This window comes from Spermophilus citellus (assembly GCF_964194105.1).
Source record: "Spermophilus citellus genome assembly, chromosome: 18".
Lineage (NCBI taxonomy): Eukaryota > Metazoa > Chordata > Mammalia > Rodentia > Sciuridae > Spermophilus > Spermophilus citellus.
Window position 1 is genome coordinate 27,583,886 of NC_138200.1, and position 19,307 is coordinate 27,603,192.

A 19,307-nucleotide genomic window follows, 5' to 3' on the forward strand; every position below is an offset into this window, starting at 1 on the left:
TGAAACCTAAAAATTCAAACTGTTACTGAAGAGGAATGCTTCAAGCTATAAGAACGAAATTTGGTGAGTCAAGTGGGAATGGTGTACTGATCATTACCTCCAAGTATCATCAAGATTGGGTGAAATAACATTTGCTGAGATTTCAGGAAACTCGTGGTTTTTTGGAAGCTAGGCAACCCCTTTCAGACGAATTTGGTTTTCATCAGTCTCTGCTTAGGGCTACTTGAATAGGAAACAAACTGTATAGTTAGAACTTAGAACTGCTTTATTTTGTCAAGTTTCAAGGAGCTAGCACAAACCGTGTTGGATTTAGAGTTCCAAATTCATCTATCAATATAGGAGAAAACAGAGTGAAACCTAAAAATTCAAACTGTTACTGCAGAGGAATGCTTCAAGCTATAAGAACGAAATTTGGTGAGTCAAGTGGGAATGGTGTACTGATTATTACCTCCAAGTATCATCAAGTTTGAGTGAAATAACATTTGCTGAGATTTCAGGAAACTCGTAGTTTTTTGGAAGCTAGGCAACCCCTTTCAGACGAATTTGGTTTTCATCAGTCTCTGCTTAGGGCTACTTGAATAGTAAACAAACAGTACAGACAGAACTTAGAACTGCTTTATTTTGTCAAGTTTCAAGGAGCTAGCACAAACCGTGTTGGATTTAGAGTTCCAAATTCATCTATCAATATAGGAGAAAACAGAGTGAAACCTAAAAATTCAAACTGTTACTGCAGAGGAATGCTTCAAGCTATAAGAACGAAATTTGGTGAGTCAAGTGGGAATGGTGTACTGATCATTACCTCCAAGTATCATCAAGATTGGGTGAAATAACATTTGCTGAGATTTCAGGAAACTCGTGGTTTTTTGGAAGCTAGGCAACCCCTTTCAGACGAATTTGGTTTTCATCAGTCTCTGCTTAGGGCTACTTGAATAGGAAACAAAATGTATAGTTAGAACTTAGAACTACTTTATTGTGTCAAGTTTCAAGGAGCTAGCCCAAACTGTGTTGGATTTAGAGTTCCAAATTCATCTATCAATATAGGAGAAAACAGAGTGAAACCTAAAAATTCAAACTGTTACTGCAGAGGAATGCTTCAAGCTATAAGAACGAAATTTGGTGAGTCAAGTGGGAATGGTGTACTGATCATTACCTCCAAGTATCATCAAGATTGGGTGAAATAACATTTGCTGAGATTTCAGTAAACTCGTAGTTTTTTGGAAGCTAGGCAACCCCTTTCAGACGAATTTGGTTTTCATCAGTCTCTGCTTAGGGCTACTTGAATAGGAAACAAACAGTACAGACAGAACTTAGAACTGCTTTATTTTGTCAAGTTTCAAGGAGCTAGCACAAACCGTGTTGGATTTAGAGTTCCAAATTCATCTATCAATATAGGAGAAAACAGAGTGAAACCTAAAAATTCAAACTGTTACTGAAGAGGAATGCTTCAAGCTATAAGAACGAAATTTGGTGAGTCAAGTGGGAATGGTGTACTGATCATTACCTCCAAGTATCATCAAGATTGGGTGAAATAACATTTGCTGAGATTTCAGGAAACTCGTGGTTTTATGGAAGCTAGGCAACCCCTTTCAGACGAATTTGGTTTTCATCAGTCTCTGCTTAGGGCTACTTGAATAGGAAACAAACTGTATAGTTAGAACTTAGAACTGCTTTATTTTGTCAAGTTTCAAGGAGCTAGCACAAACCGTGTTGGATTTAGAGTTCCAAATTCATCTATCAATATAGGAGAAAACAGAGTGAAACCTAAAAATTCAAACTGTTACTGCAGAGGAATGCTTCAAGCTATAAGAACGAAATTTGGTGAGTCAAGTGGGAATGGTGTACTGATCATTACCTCCAAGTATCATCAAGTTTGAGTGAAATAACATTTGCTGAGATTTCAGGAAACTCGTAGTTTTTTGGAAGCTAGGCAACCCCTTTCAGACGAATTTGGTTTTCATCAGTCTCTGCTTAGGGCTACTTGAATAGTAAACAAACAGTACAGACAGAACTTAGAACTGCTTTATTTTGTCAAGTTTCAAGGAGCTAGCACAAACCGTGTTGGATTTAGAGTTCCAAATTCATCTATCAATATAGGAGAAAACAGAGTGAAACCTAAAAATTCAAACTGTTACTGCAGAGGAATGCTTCAAGCTATAAGAACGAAATTTGGTGAGTCAAGTGGGAATGGTGTACTGATCATTACCTCCAAGTATCATCAAGATTGGGTGAAATAACATTTGCTGAGATTTCAGGAAACTCGTGGTTTTTTGGAAGCTAGGCAACCCCTTTCAGACGAATTTGGTTTTCATCAGTCTCTGCTTAGGGCTACTTGAATAGGAAACAAAATGTATAGTTAGAACTTAGAACTACTTTATTGTGTCAAGTTTCAAGGAGCTAGCCCAAACTGTGTTGGATTTAGAGTTCCAAATTCATCTATCAATATAGGAGAAAACAGAGTGAAACCTAAAAATTCAAACTGTTACTGCAGAGGAATGCTTCAAGCTATAAGAACGAAATTTGGTGAGTCAAGTGGGAATGGTGTACTGATCATTACCTCCAAGTATCATCAAGATTGGGTGAAATAACATTTGCTGAGATTTCAGGAAACTCGTAGTTTTTTGGAAGCTAGGCAACCCCTTTCAGACGAATTTGGTTTTCATCAGTCTCTGCTTAGGGCTACTTGAATAGGAAACAAACAGTACAGACAGAACTTAGAACTGCTTTATTTTGTCAAGTTTCAAGGAGCTAGCACAAACCGTGTTGTATTTAGAGTTCCAAATTCATCTATCAATATAGGAGAAAACAGAGTGAAACCTAAAAATTCAAACTGTTACTGCAGAGGAATGCTTCAAGCTATAAGAACGAAATTTGGTGAGTCAAGTGGGAATGGTGTACTGATCATTACCTCCAAGTATCATCAAGATTGGGTGAAATAACATTTGCTGAGATTTCAGGAAACTCGTAGTTTTTTGGAAGCTAGGCAACCCCTTTCAGACGAATTTGGTTTTCATCAGTCTCTGCTTAGGGCTACTTGAATAGGATACAAACAGTACAGACAGAACTTAGAACTGCTTTATTTTGTCAAGTTTCATGGAGCTAGCACAAACCGTGTTGGATTTAGAGTTCCAAATTCATCTATCAATATAGGAGAAAACAGAGTGAAACCTAAAAATTCAAACTGTTACTGCAGAGGAATGCTTCAAGCTATAAGAACGAAATTTGGTGAGTCAAGTGGGAATGGTGTACTGATCATTACCTCCGAGTATCATCAAGATTGGGTGAAATAACATTTGCTGAGATTTCAGGAAACTCGTAGTTTTTGGAAGCTAGGCAACCCCTTTCAGACGAATTTGGTTTTCATCAGTCTCTGCTTAGGGCTACTAGAATAGGAAACAAACTCTATAGTTAGAACTACTTTATTGTGTCAACTTTCAAGGAGCTAGCAAAAACTGTGTTGGATTTAGAGTTCCAAATTCATCTATCAATATAGGAGAAAACAGAGTGAAACCTAAAAATTCAAACTGTTACTGCAGAGGAATGCTTCAAGCTATAAGAACGAAATTTGGTGAGTCAAGTGGGAATGGTGTACTGATCATTACCTCCAAGTATCATCAAGATTGGGTGAAATAACATTTGCTGAGATTTCAGGAAACTCGTAGTTTTTTGGAAGCTAGGCAACCCCTTTCAGACTAATTTGGTTTTCATCAGTCTCTGCTTAGGGCTACTTGAATAGGAAACAAACTGTACAGTTAGAACTTAGAACTACTTTATTGTGTCAAGTTTCAAGGAGCTAGCACAAACCGTGTTGGATTTAGAGTTCCAAATTCATCTATCAATATAGGAGAAAACAGAGTGAAACCTAAAAATTCAAACTGTTACTGCAGAGGAATGCTTCAAGCTATAAGAACGAAATTTGGTGAGTCAAGTGGGAATGGTGTACTGATCATTACCTCCAAGTATCATCAAGATTGGGTGAAATAACATTTGCTGAGATTTCAGGAAACTCGTAGTTTTTTGGAAGCTAGGCAACCCCTTTCAGACGAATTTGGTTTTCATCAGTCTCTGCTTAGGGCTACTTGAATAGGAAACAAACTGTATAGTTAGAACTTAGAACTGCTTTATTTTGTCAAGTTTCAAGGAGCTAGCACAAACCGTGTTGGATTTAGAGTTCCAAATTCATCTATCAATATAGGAGAAAACAGAGTGAAACCTAAAAATTCAAACTGTTACTGCAGAGGAATGCTTCAAGCTATAAGAACGAAATTTGGTGAGTCAAGTGGGAATGGTGTACTGATCATTACCTCCAAGTATCATCAAGATTGGGTGAAATAACATTTGCTGAGATTTCAGGAAACTCGTAGTTTTTTGGAGCTAGGCAACCCCTTTCAGACGAATTTGGTTTTCATCAGTCTCTGCTTAGGGCTACTTGAATAGGAAACAAACAGTACAGACAGAACTTAGAACTGCTTTATTTTGTCAAGTTTCAAGGAGCTAGCACAAACCGTGTTGGATTTAGAGTTCCAAATTCATCTATCAATATAGGAGAAAACAGAGTGAAACCTAAAAATTCAAACTGTTACTGCAGAGGAATGCTTCAAGCTATAAGAACGAAATTTGGTGAGTCAAGTGGGAATGGTGTACTGATCATTACCTCCAAGTATCATCAAGATTGGGTGAAATAACATTTGCTGAGATTTCAGGAAACTCGTAGTTTTTTGGAAGCTAGGCAACCCCTTTCAGACGAATTTGGTTTTCATCAGTCTCTGCTTAGGGCTACTTGAATAGGAAACAAACAGTACAGACAGAACTTAGTACTGCTTTATTTTGTCAAGTTTCAAGGAGCTAGCACAAACCGTGTTGGATTTAGAGTTCCAAATTCATCTATCAATATAGGAGAAAACAGAGTGAAACCTAAAAATTCAAACTGTTACTGCAAAGGAATGCTTCAAGGTATAAGAACGAAATTTGGTGAGTCAAGTGGGAATGGTGTACTCATCATTACCTCCAAGTATCATCAAGATTGGGTGAAATAACATTTGCTGAGATTTCAGGAAACTCGTAGTTTTTTGGAAGCTAGGCAACCCCTTTCAGACGAATTTGGTTTTCATCAGTCTCTGCTTAGGGCTACTTGAATAGGAAACAAACTGTATAGTTAGAACTTAGAACTACTTTATTGTGTCAAGTTTCAAGGAGCTTTCACAAACTGTGTTAGATTTAGAGTTCCAAATTCATCTATCAATATAGGAGAAAACAGAGTGAAACCTAAAAATTCAAACTGTTACTGCAGAGGAATGCTTCAAGCTATAAGAACGAAATTTGGTGAGTCAAGTGGGAATGGTGTACTGATCATTACCTCCAAGTATCATCAAGTTTGAGTGAAATAACATTTGCTGAGATTTCAGGAAACTCGTAGTGTTTTGGAAGCTAGGCAACCCCTTTCAGACAAATTTGGTTTTCATCAGTCTCTGCTTAGGGCTACTTGAATAGTAAACAAACAGTACAGACAGAACTTAGAACTGCTTTATTTTGTCAAGTTTCAAGGAGCTAGCACAAACCGTGTTGGATTTAGAGTTCCAAATTCATCTATCAATATAGGAGAAAACAGAGTGAAACCTAAAAATTCAAACTGTTACTGCAGAGGAATGCTTCAAGCTATAAGAACGAAATTTGGTGAGTCAAGTGGGAATGGTGTACTGATCATTACCTCCAAGTATCATCAAGATTGGGTGAAATAACATTTGCTGAGATTTCAGGAAACTCGTGGTTTTTTGGAAGCTAGGCAACCACTTTCAGACGTATTTGGTTTTCATCAGTCTCTGCTTAGGGCTACTTGAATAGGAAACAAACTGTATAGTTAGAACTTAGAACTACTTTATTGTGTCAAGTTTCAAGGAGCTAGCCCAAACTGTGTTGGATTTAGAGTTCCAAATTCATCTATCAATATAGGAGAAAACAGAGTGAAACCTAAAAATTCAAACTGTTACTGCAGAGGAATGCTTCAAGCTATAAGAACGAAATTTGGTGAGTCAAGTGGGAATGGTGTACTGATCATTACCTCCAAGTATCATCAAGATTGGGTGAAATAACATTTGCTGAGATTTCAGGAAACTCGTAGTTTTTTGGAAGCTAGGCAACCCCTTTCAGACGAATTTGGTTTTCATCAGTCTCTGCTTAGGGCTACTTGAATAGGAAACAAACTGTATAGTTAGAACTTAGAACTACTTTATTGTGTCAAGTTTCAAGGAGCTAGCACAAACCGTGTTGGATTTAGAGTTCCAAATTCATCTATCAATATAGGAGAAAACAGAGTGAAACCTAAAAATTCAAACTGTTACTGCAGAGGAATGCTTCAAGCTATAAGAACGAAATTTGGTGAGTCAAGTGGGAATGGTGTACTGATCATTACCTCCAAGTATCATCAAGATTGGGTGAAATAACATTTGCTGAGATTTCAGGAAACTCGTAGTTTTTTGGAAGCTAGGCAACCCCTTTCAGACGAATTTGGTTTTCATCAGTCTCTGCTTAGGGCTACTTGAATAGGAAACAAACTGTATAGTTAGAACTTAGAACTGCTTTATTTTGTCAAGTTTCAAGGAGCTAGCACAAACCGTGTTGGATTTAGAGTTCCAAATTCATCTATCAATATAGGAGAAAACAGAGTGAAACCTAAAAATTCAAACTGTTACTGCAGAGGAATGCTTCAAGCTATAAGAACGAAATTTGGTGAGTCAAGTGGGAATGGTGTACTGATCATTACCTCCAAGTATCATCAAGATTGGGTGAAATAACATTTGCTGAGATTTCAGGAAACTCGTAGTTTTTTGGAGCTAGGCAACCCCTTTCAGACGAATTTGGTTTTCATCAGTCTCTGCTTAGGGCTACTTGAATAGGAAACAAACAGTACAGACAGAACTTAGAACTGCTTTATTTTGTCAAGTTTCAAGGAGCTAGCACAAACCGTGTTGGATTTAGAGTTCCAAATTCATCTATCAATATAGGAGAAAACAGAGTGAAACCTAAAAATTCAAACTGTTACTGCAGAGGAATGCTTCAAGCTATAAGAACGAAATTTGGTGAGTCAAGTGGGAATGGTGTACTGATCATTACCTCCAAGTATCATCAAGATTGGGTGAAATAACATTTGCTGAGATTTCAGGAAACTCGTAGTTTTTTGGAAGCTAGGCAACCCCTTTCAGACGAATTTGGTTTTCATCAGTCTCTGCTTAGGGCTACTTGAATAGGAAACAAACAGTACAGACAGAACTTAGTACTGCTTTATTTTGTCAAGTTTCAAGGAGCTAGCACAAACCGTGTTGGATTTAGAGTTCCAAATTCATCTATCAATATAGGAGAAAACAGAGTGAAACCTAAAAATTCAAACTGTTACTGCAAAGGAATGCTTCAAGGTATAAGAACGAAATTTGGTGAGTCAAGTGGGAATGGTGTACTCATCATTACCTCCAAGTATCATCAAGATTGGGTGAAATAACATTTGCTGAGATTTCAGGAAACTCGTAGTTTTTTGGAAGCTAGGCAACCCCTTTCAGACGAATTTGGTTTTCATCAGTCTCTGCTTAGGGCTACTTGAATAGGAAACAAACTGTATAGTTAGAACTTAGAACTACTTTATTGTGTCAAGTTTCAAGGAGCTTTCACAAACTGTGTTAGATTTAGAGTTCCAAATTCATCTATCAATATAGGAGAAAACAGAGTGAAACCTAAAAATTCAAACTGTTACTGCAGAGGAATGCTTCAAGCTATAAGAACGAAATTTGGTGAGTCAAGTGGGAATGGTGTACTGATCATTACCTCCAAGTATCATCAAGTTTGAGTGAAATAACATTTGCTGAGATTTCAGGAAACTCGTAGTGTTTTGGAAGCTAGGCAACCCCTTTCAGACTAATTTGGTTTTCATCAGTCTCTGCTTAGGGCTACTTGAATAGTAAACAAACAGTACAGACAGAACTTAGAACTGCTTTATTTTGTCAAGTTTCAAGGAGCTAGCACAAACCGTGTTGGATTTAGAGTTCCAAATTCATCTATCAATATAGGAGAAAACAGAGTGAAACCTAAAAATTCAAACTGTTACTGCAGAGGAATGCTTCAAGCTATAAGAACGAAATTTGGTGAGTCAAGTGGGAATGGTGTACTGATCATTACCTCCAAGTATCATCAAGATTGGGTGAAATAACATTTGCTGAGATTTCAGGAAACTCGTGGTTTTTTGGAAGCTAGGCAACCCCTTTCAGACGAATTTGGTTTTCATCAGTCTCTGCTTAGGGCTACTTGAATAGGAAACAAACTGTATAGTTAGAACTTAGAACTACTTTATTGTGTCAAGTTTCAAGGAGCTAGCCCAAACTGTGTTGGATTTAGAGTTCCAAATTCATCTATCAATATAGGAGAAAACAGAGTGAAACCTAAAAATTCAAACTGTTACTGCAGAGGAATGCTTCAAGCTATAAGAACGAAATTTGGTGAGTCAAGTGGGAATGGTGTACTGATCATTACCTCCAAGTATCATCAAGATTGGGTGAAATAACATTTGCTGAGATTTCAGGAAACTCGTAGTTTTTTGGAAGCTAGGCAACCCCTTTCAGACGAATTTGGTTTTCATCAGTCTCTGCTTAGGGCTACTTGAATAGGAAACAAACAGTACATACAGAACTTAGAACTGCTTTATTTTGTCAAGTTTCAAGGAGCTAGCACAAACCGTGTTGGATTTAGAGTTCCAAATTCATCTATCAATATAGGAGAAAACAGAGTGAAACCTAAAAATTCAAACTGTTACTGCAAAGGAATGCTTCAAGGTATAAGAACGAAATTTGGTGAGTCAAGTGGGAATGGTGTACTCATCATTACCTCCAAGTATCATCAAGATTGGGTGAAATAACATTTGCTGAGATTTCAGGAAACTCGTAGTTTTTTGGAAGCTAGGCAACCCCTTTCAGACGAATTTGGTTTTCATCAGTCTCTGCTTAGGGCTACTTGAATAGGAAACAAACTGTATAGTTAGAACTTAGAACTACTTTATTGTGTCAAGTTTCAAGGAGCTAGCACAAACCGTGTTGGATTTAGAGTTCCAAATTCATCTATCAATATAGGAGAAAACAGAGTGAAACCTAAAAATTCAAACTGTTACTGCAGAGGAATGCTTCAAGCTATAAGAACGAAATTTGGTGAGTCAAGTGGGAATGGAGTACTGATCATTACCTCCAAGTATCATCAAGTTTGAGTGAAATAACATTTGCTGAGATTTCAGGAAACTCGTAGTTTTTTGGAAGCTAGGCAACCCCTTTCAGACGAATTTGGTTTTCATCAGTCTCTGCTTAGGGCTACTTGAATAGTAAACAAACAGTACAGACAGAACTTAGAACTGCTTTATTTTGTCAAGTTTCAAGGAGCTAGCACAAACCGTGTTGGATTTAGAGTTCCAAATTCATCTATCAGTATAGGAGAAAACAGAGTGAAACCTAAAAATTCAAACTGTTACTGCAGAGGAATGCTTCAAGCTATAAGAACGAAATTTGGTGAGTCAAGTGGGAATGGTGTACTGATCATTACCTCCAAGTATCATCAAGATTGGGTGAAATAACATTTGCTGAGATTTCAGGAAACTCGTGGTTTTTTGGAAGCTAGGCAACCCCTTTCAGACGAATTTGGTTTTCATCAGTCTCTGCTTAGGGCTACTTGAATAGGAAACAAACTGTATAGTTAGAACTTAGAACTACTTTATTGTGTCAAGTTTCAAGGAGCTAGCCCAAACTGTGTTGGATTTAGAGTTCCAAATTCATCTATCAATATAGGAGAAAACAGAGTGAAACCTAAGAATTCAAACTGTTACTGCAGAGGAATGCTTCAAGCTATAAGAACGAAATTTGGTGAGTCAAGTGGGAATGGTGTACTAATCATTACCTCCAAGTATCATCAAGATTGGGTGAAATAACATTTGCTGAGATTTCAGGAAACTCGTAGTTTTTTGGAAGCTAGGCAACCCCTTTCAGACGAATTTGGTTTTCATCAGTCTCTGCTTAGGGCTACTTGAATAGGATACAAACAGTACAGACAGAACTTAGAACTGCTTTATTTTGTCAAGTTTCAAGGAGCTAGCACAAACCGTGTTGTATTTAGAGTTCCAAATTCATCTATCAATATAGGAGAAAACAGAGTGAAACCTAAAAATTCAAACTGTTACTGCAGAGGAATGCTTCAAGGTATAAGAACGAAATTTGGTGAGTCAAGTGGGAATGGTGTACTCATCATTACCTCCAAGTATCATCAAGATTGGGTGAAATAACATTTTCTGAGATTTCAGGAAACTCGTAGTTTTTTGGAAGCTAGGCAACCCCTTTCAGACGAATTTGGTTTTCATCAGTCTCTGCTTAGGGCTACTTGAATAGGAAACAAACAGTACAGACAGAACTTAGAACTGCTTTATTTTGTCAAGTTTCAAGGAGCTAGCACAAACCGTGTTGGATTTAGAGTTCCAAATTCATCTATCAATATAGGAGAAAACAGAGTGAAACCTAAAAATTCAAACTGTTACTGCAGAGGAATGCTTCAAGCTATAAGAACGAAATTTGGTGAGTCAAGTGGGAATGGTGTACTGATCATTACCTCCAAGTATCATCAAGTTTGAGTGAAATAACATTTGCTGAGATTTCAGGAAACTCGTAGTTTTTTGGAAGCTAGGCAACCCCTTTCAGACGAATTTGGTTTTCATCAGTCTCTGCTTAGGGCTACTTGAATAGTAAACAAACAGTACAGACAGAACTTAGAACTGCTTTATTTTGTCAAGTTTCAAGGAGCTAGCACAAACCGTGTTGGATTTAGAGTTCCAAATTCATCTATCAATATAGGAGAAAACAGAGTGAAACCTAAAAATTCAAACTGTTACTGCAGAGGAATGCTTCAAGCTATAAGAACGAAATTTGGTGAGTCAAGTGGGAATGGTGTACTGATCATTACCTCCAAGTATCATCAAGATTGGGTGAAATAACATTTGCTGAGATTTCAGGAAACTCGTGGTTTTTTGGAAGCTAGGCAACCACTTTCAGACGTATTTGGTTTTCATCAGTCTCTGCTTAGGGCTACTTGAATAGGAAACAAACTGTATAGTTAGAACTTAGAACTACTTTATTGTGTCAAGTTTCAAGGAGCTAGCCCAAACTGTGTTGGATTTAGAGTTCCAAATTCATCTATCAATATAGGAGAAAACAGAGTGAAACCTAAAAATTCAAACTGTTACTGCAGAGGAATGCTTCAAGCTATAAGAACGAAATTTGGTGAGTCAAGTGGGAATGGTGTACTGATCATTACCTCCAAGTATCATCAAGATTGGGTGAAATAACATTTGCTGAGATTTCAGGAAACTCGTAGTTTTTTGGAAGCTAGGCAACCCCTTTCAGACGAATTTGGTTTTCATCAGTCTCTGCTTAGGGCTACTTGAATAGGAAACAAACTGTATAGTTAGAACTTAGAACTACTTTATTGTGTCAAGTTTCAAGGAGCTAGCACAAACCGTGTTGGATTTAGAGTTCCAAATTCATCTATCAATATAGGAGAAAACAGAGTGAAACCTAAAAATTCAAACTGTTACTGCAGAGGAATGCTTCAAGCTATAAGAACGAAATTTGGTGAGTCAAGTGGGAATGGTGTACTGATCATTACCTCCAAGTATCATCAAGATTGGGTGAAATAACATTTGCTGAGATTTCAGGAAACTCGTAGTTTTTTGGAAGCTAGGCAACCCCTTTCAGACGAATTTGGTTTTCATCAGTCTCTGCTTAGGGCTACTTGAATAGGAAACAAACTGTATAGTTAGAACTTAGAACTGCTTTATTTTGTCAAGTTTCAAGGAGCTAGCACAAACCGTGTTGGATTTAGAGTTCCAAATTCATCTATCAATATAGGAGAAAACAGAGTGAAACCTAAAAATTCAAACTGTTACTGCAGAGGAATGCTTCAAGCTATAAGAACGAAATTTGGTGAGTCAAGTGGGAATGGTGTACTGATCATTACCTCCAAGTATCATCAAGATTGGGTGAAATAACATTTGCTGAGATTTCAGGAAACTCGTAGTTTTTTGGAGCTAGGCAACCCTTTTCAGACGAATTTGGTTTTCATCAGTCTCTGCTTAGGGCTACTTGAATAGGAAACAAACAGTACAGACAGAACTTAGAACTGCTTTATTTTGTCAAGTTTCAAGGAGCTAGCACAAACCGTGTTGGATTTAGAGTTCCAAATTCATCTATCAATATAGGAGAAAACAGAGTGAAACCTAAAAATTCAAACTGTTACTGCAGAGGAATGCTTCAAGCTATAAGAACGAAATTTGGTGAGTCAAGTGGGAATGGTGTACTGATCATTACCTCCAAGTATCATCAAGATTGGGTGAAATAACATTTGCTGAGATTTCAGGAAACTCGTAGTTTTTTGGAAGCTAGGCAACCCCTTTCAGACGAATTTGGTTTTCATCAGTCTCTGCTTAGGGCTACTTGAATAGGAAACAAACAGTACAGACAGAACTTAGTACTGCTTTATTTTGTCAAGTTTCAAGGAGCTAGCACAAACCGTGTTGGATTTAGAGTTCCAAATTCATCTATCAATATAGGAGAAAACAGAGTGAAACCTAAAAATTCAAACTGTTACTGCAAAGGAATGCTTCAAGGTATAAGAACGAAATTTGGTGAGTCAAGTGGGAATGGTGTACTCATCATTACCTCCAAGTATCATCAAGATTGGGTGAAATAACATTTGCTGAGATTTCAGGAAACTCGTAGTTTTTTGGAAGCTAGGCAACCCCTTTCAGACGAATTTGGTTTTCATCAGTCTCTGCTTAGGGCTACTTGAATAGGAAACAAACTGTATAGTTAGAACTTAGAACTACTTTATTGTGTCAAGTTTCAAGGAGCTTTCACAAACTGTGTTAGATTTAGAGTTCCAAATTCATCTATCAATATAGGAGAAAACAGAGTGAAACCTAAAAATTCAAACTGTTACTGCAGAGGAATGCTTCAAGCTATAAGAACGAAATTTGGTGAGTCAAGTGGGAATGGTGTACTGATCATTACCTCCAAGTATCATCAAGTTTGAGTGAAATAACATTTGCTGAGATTTCAGGAAACTCGTAGTGTTTTGGAAGCTAGGCAACCCCTTTCAGACAAATTTGGTTTTCATCAGTCTCTGCTTAGGGCTACTTGAATAGTAAACAAACAGTACAGACAGAACTTAGAACTGCTTTATTTTGTCAAGTTTCAAGGAGCTAGCACAAACCGTGTTGGATTTAGAGTTCCAAATTCATCTATCAATATAGGAGAAAACAGAGTGAAACCTAAAAATTCAAACTGTTACTGCAGAGGAATGCTTCAAGCTATAAGAACGAAATTTGGTGAGTCAAGTGGGAATGGTGTACTGATCATTACCTCCAAGTATCATCAAGATTGGGTGAAATAACATTTGCTGAGATTTCAGGAAACTCGTGGTTTTTTGGAAGCTAGGCAACCACTTTCAGACGTATTTGGTTTTCATCAGTCTCTGCTTAGGGCTACTTGAATAGGAAACAAACTGTATAGTTAGAACTTAGAACTACTTTATTGTGTCAAGTTTCAAGGAGCTAGCCCAAACTGTGTTGGATTTAGAGTTCCAAATTCATCTATCAATATAGGAGAAAACAGAGTGAAACCTAAAAATTCAAACTGTTACTGCAGAGGAATGCTTCAAGCTATAAGAACGAAATTTGGTGAGTCAAGTGGGAATGGTGTACTGATCATTACCTCCAAGTATCATCAAGATTGGGTGAAATAACATTTGCTGAGATTTCAGGAAACTCGTAGTTTTTTGGAAGCTAGGCAACCCCTTTCAGACGAATTTGGTTTTCATCAGTCTCTGCTTAGGGCTACTTGAATAGGAAACAAACTGTATAGTTAGAACTTAGAACTACTTTATTGTGTCAAGTTTCAAGGAGCTAGCACAAACCGTGTTGGATTTAGAGTTCCAAATTCATCTATCAATATAGGAGAAAACAGAGTGAAACCTAAAAATTCAAACTGTTACTGCAGAGGAATGCTTCAAGCTATAAGAACGAAATTTGGTGAGTCAAGTGGGAATGGTGTACTGATCATTACCTCCAAGTATCATCAAGATTGGGTGAAATAACATTTGCTGAGATTTCAGGAAACTCGTAGTTTTTTGGAAGCTAGGCAACCCCTTTCAGACGAATTTGGTTTTCATCAGTCTCTGCTTAGGGCTACTTGAATAGGAAACAAACTGTATAGTTAGAACTTAGAACTGCTTTATTTTGTCAAGTTTCAAGGAGCTAGCACAAACCGTGTTGGATTTAGAGTTCCAAATTCATCTATCAATATAGGAGAAAACAGAGTGAAACCTAAAAATTCAAACTGTTACTGCAGAGGAATGCTTCAAGCTATAAGAACGAAATTTGGTGAGTCAAGTGGGAATGGTGTACTGATCATTACCTCCAAGTATCATCAAGATTGGGTGAAATAACATTTGCTGAGATTTCAGGAAACTCGTAGTTTTTTGGAGCTAGGCAACCCCTTTCAGACGAATTTGGTTTTCATCAGTCTCTGCTTAGGGCTACTTGAATAGGAAACAAACAGTACAGACAGAACTTAGAACTGCTTTATTTTGTCAAGTTTCAAGGAGCTAGCACAAACCGTGTTGGATTTAGAGTTCCAAATTCATCTATCAATATAGGAGAAAACAGAGTGAAACCTAAAAATTCAAACTGTTACTGCAGAGGAATGCTTCAAGCTATAAGAACGAAATTTGGTGAGTCAAGTGGGAATGGTGTACTGATCATTACCTCCAAGTATCATCAAGATTGGGTGAAATAACATTTGCTGAGATTTCAGGAAACTCGTAGTTTTTTGGAAGCTAGGCAACCCCTTTCAGACGAATTTGGTTTTCATCAGTCTCTGCTTAGGGCTACTTGAATAGGAAACAAACAGTACAGACAGAACTTAGTACTGCTTTATTTTGTCAAGTTTCAAGGAGCTAGCACAAACCGTGTTGGATTTAGAGTTCCAAATTCATCTATCAATATAGGAGAAAACAGAGTGAAACCTAAAAATTCAAACTGTTACTGCAAAGGAATGCTTCAAGGTATAAGAACGAAATTTGGTGAGTCAAGTGGGAATGGTGTACTCATCATTACATCCAAGTATCATCAAGATTGGGTGAAATAACATTTGCTGAGATTTCAGGAAACTCGTAGTTTTTTGGAAGCTAGGCAACCCCTTTCAGACGAATTTGGTTTTCATCAGTCTCTGCTTAGGGCTACTTGAATAGGAAACAAACTGTATAGTTAGAACTTAGAACTACTTTATTGTGTCAAGTTTCAAGGAGCTTTCACAAACTGTGTTAGATTTAGAGTTCCAAATTCATCTATCAATATAGGAGAAAACAGAGTGAAACCTAAAAATTCAAACTGTTACTGCAGAGGAATGCTTCAAGCTATAAGAACGAAATTTGGTGAGTCAAGTGGGAATGGTGTACTGATCATTACCTCCAAGTATCATCAAGTTTGAGTGAAATAACATTTGCTGAGATTTCAGGAAACTCGTAGTGTTTTGGAAGCTAGGCAACCCCTTTCAGACTAATTTGGTTTTCATCAGTCTCTGCTTAGGGCTACTTGAATAGTAAACAAACAGTACAGACAGAACTTAGAACTGCTTTATTTTGTCAAGTTTCAAGGAGCTAGCACAAACCGTGTTGGATTTAGAGTTCCAAATTCATCTATCAATATAGGAGAAAACAGAGTGAAACCTAAAAATTCAAACTGTTACTGCAGAGGAATGCTTCAAGCTATAAGAACGAAATTTGGTGAGTCAAGTGGGAATGGTGTACTCATCATTACCTCCAAGTATCATCAAGATTGGGTGAAATAACATTTGCTGAGATTTCAGGAAACTCGTGGTTTTTTGGAAGCTAGGCAACCCCTTTCAGACGAATTTGGTTTTCATCAGTCTCTGCTTAGGGCTACTTGAATAGGAAACAAACTGTATAGTTAGAACTTAGAACTACTTTATTGTGTCAAGTTTCAAGGAGCTAGCCCAAACTGTGTTGGATTTAGAGTTCCAAATTCATCTATCAATATAGGAGAAAACAGAGTGAAACCTAAAAATTCAAACTGTTACTGCAGAGGAATGCTTCAAGCTATAAGAACGAAATTTGGTGAGTCAAGTGGGAATGGTGTACTGATCATTACCTCCAAGTATCATCAAGATTGGGTGAAATAACATTTGCTGAGATTTCAGGAAACTCGTAGTTTTTTGGAAGCTAGGCAACCCCTTTCAGACGAATTTGGTTTTCATCAGTCTCTGCTTAGGGCTACTTGAATAGGAAACAAACAGTACATACAGAACTTAGAACTGCTTTATTTTGTCAAGTTTCAAGGAGCTAGCACAAACCGTGTTGGATTTAGAGTTCCAAATTCATCTATCAATATAGGAGAAAACAGAGTGAAACCTAAAAATTCAAACTGTTACTGCAAAGGAATGCTTCAAGGTATAAGAACGAAATTTGGTGAGTCAAGTGGGAATGGTGTACTCATCATTACCTCCAAGTATCATCAAGATTGGGTGAAATAACATTTGCTGAGATTTCAGGAAACTCGTAGTTTTTTGGAAGCTAGGCAACCCCTTTCAGACGAATTTGGTTTTCATCAGTCTCTGCTTAGGGCTACTTGAATAGGAAACAAACTGTATAGTTAGAACTTAGAACTACTTTATTGTGTCAAGTTTCAAGGAGCTAGCACAAACCGTGTTGGATTTAGAGTTCCAAATTCATCTATCAATATAGGAGAAAACAGAGTGAAACCTAAAAATTCAAACTGTTACTGCAGAGGAATGCTTCAAGCTATAAGAACGAAATTTGGTGAGTCAAGTGGGAATGGAGTACTGATCATTACCTCCAAGTATCATCAAGTTTGAGTGAAATAACATTTGCTGAGATTTCAGGAAACTCGTAGTTTTTTGGAAGCTAGGCAACCCCTTTCAGACGAATTTGGTTTTCATCAGTCTCTGCTTAGGGCTACTTGAATAGTAAACAAACAGTACAGACAGAACTTAGAACTGCTTTATTTTGTCAAGTTTCAAGGAGCTAGCACAAACCGTGTTGGATTTAGAGTTCCAAATTCATCTATCAGTATAGGAGAAAACAGAGTGAAACCTAAAAATTCAAACTGTTACTGCAGAGGAATGCTTCAAGCTATAAGAACGAAATTTGGTGAGTCAAGTGGGAATGGTGTACTGATCATTACCTCCAAGTATCATCAAGATTGGGTGAAATAACATTTGCTGAGATTTCAGGAAACTCGTGGTTTTTTGGAAGCTAGGCAACCCCTTTCAGACGAATTTGGTTTTCATCAGTCTCTGCTTAGGGCTACTTGAATAGGAAACAAACTGTATAGTTAGAACTTAGAACTACTTTATTGTGTCAAGTTTCAAGGAGCTAGCCCAAACTGTGTTGGATTTAGAGTTCCAAATTCATCTATCAATATAGGAGAAAACAGAGTGAAACCTAAGAATTCAAACTGTTACTGCAGAGGAATGCTTCAAGCTATAAGAACGAAATTTGGTGAGTCAAGTGGGAATGGTGTACTGATCATTACCTCCAAGTATCATCAAGATTGGGTGAAATAACATTTGCTGAGATTTCAGGAAACTCGTAGTTTTTTGGAAGCTAGGCAACCCCTTTCAGACGAATTTGGTTTTCATCAGTCTCTGCTTAGGGCTACTTGAATAGGATACAAACAGTACAGACAGAACTTAGAACTGCTTTATTTTGTCAAGTTTCAAGGAGCTAGCACAAACCGTGTTGGATTTAGAGTTCCAAATTCATCTATCAATATAGGAGAAAACAGAGTGAAACCTAAAAATTCAAACTGTTACTGCAGAGGAATGCTTCAAGGTATAAGAACGAAATTTGGTGAGTCAAGTGGGAATGGTGTACTCATCATTACCTCCAAGTATCATCAAGATTGGGTGAAATAACATTTTCTGAGATTTCAGGAAACTCGTAGTTTTTTGGAAGCTAGGCAACCCCTTTCAGACGAATTTGGTTTTCATCAGTCTCTGCTTAGGGCTACTTGAATAGGAAACAAACAGTACAGACAGAACTTAGAACTGCTTTATTTTGTCAAGTTTCAAGGAGCTAGCACAAACCGTGTTGGATTTAGAGTTCCAAATTCATCTATCAATATAGGAGAAAACAGAGTGAAACCTAAAAATTCAAACTGTTACTGCAGAGGAATGCTTCAAGCTATAAGAACGAAATTTGGTGAGTCAAGTGGGAATGGTGTACTGATCATTACCTCCAAGTATCATCAAGATTGGGTGAAATAACATTTGCTGAGATTTCAGGAAACTCGTAGTTTTTTGGAAGCTAGGCAACCCCTTTCAGAAGAATTTGGTTTTCATCAGTCTCTGCTTAGGGCTACTTGAATAGGAAACAAACTCTATAGTTAGAACGACTTTATTGTGTCAACTTTCAAGGAGCTAGCAAAAACTGTGTTGGATTTAGAGTTCCAAATTCATCTATCAATATAGGAGAAAACAGAGTGAAACCTAAAAATTCAAACTGTTACTGCAGAGGAATGCTTCAAGCTATAAGAACGAAATTTGGTGAGTCAAGTGGGAATGGTGTACTGATCATTACCTCCAAGTATCATCAAGATTGGGTGAAATAACATTTGCTGAGATTTCAGGAAACTCGTAGTTTTTTGGAAGCTAGGCAACCCCTTTCAGACGAATTTGGTTTTCATCAGTCTCTGCTTAGGGCTACTTGAATAGGATACAAACAGTACAGACAGAACTTAGAACTTCTTTATTTTGTCAAGTTTCAAGGAGCTAGCACAAACCGTGTTGGATTTAGAGTTCCAAATTCATCTATCAATATAGGAGAAAACAGAGTGAAACCTAAAAATTCAAACTGTTACTGCAGAGGAATGCTTCAAGGTATAAGAACGAAATTTGGTGAGTCAAGTGGGAATGGTGTACTCATCATTACCTCCAAGTATCATCAAGATTGGGTGAAATAACATTTTCTGAGATTTCAGGAAACTCGTAGTTTTTTGGAAGCTAGGCAACCCCTTTCAGACGAATTTGGTTTTCATCAGTCTCTGCTTAGGGCTACTTGAATAGGAAACAAACAGTACAGACAGAACTTAGAACTGCTTTATTTTGTCAAGTTTCAAGGAGCTAGCACAAACCGTGTTGGATTTAGAGTTCCAAATTCATCTATCAGTATAGGAGAAAAAAGAGTGAAACCTAAAAATTCAAACT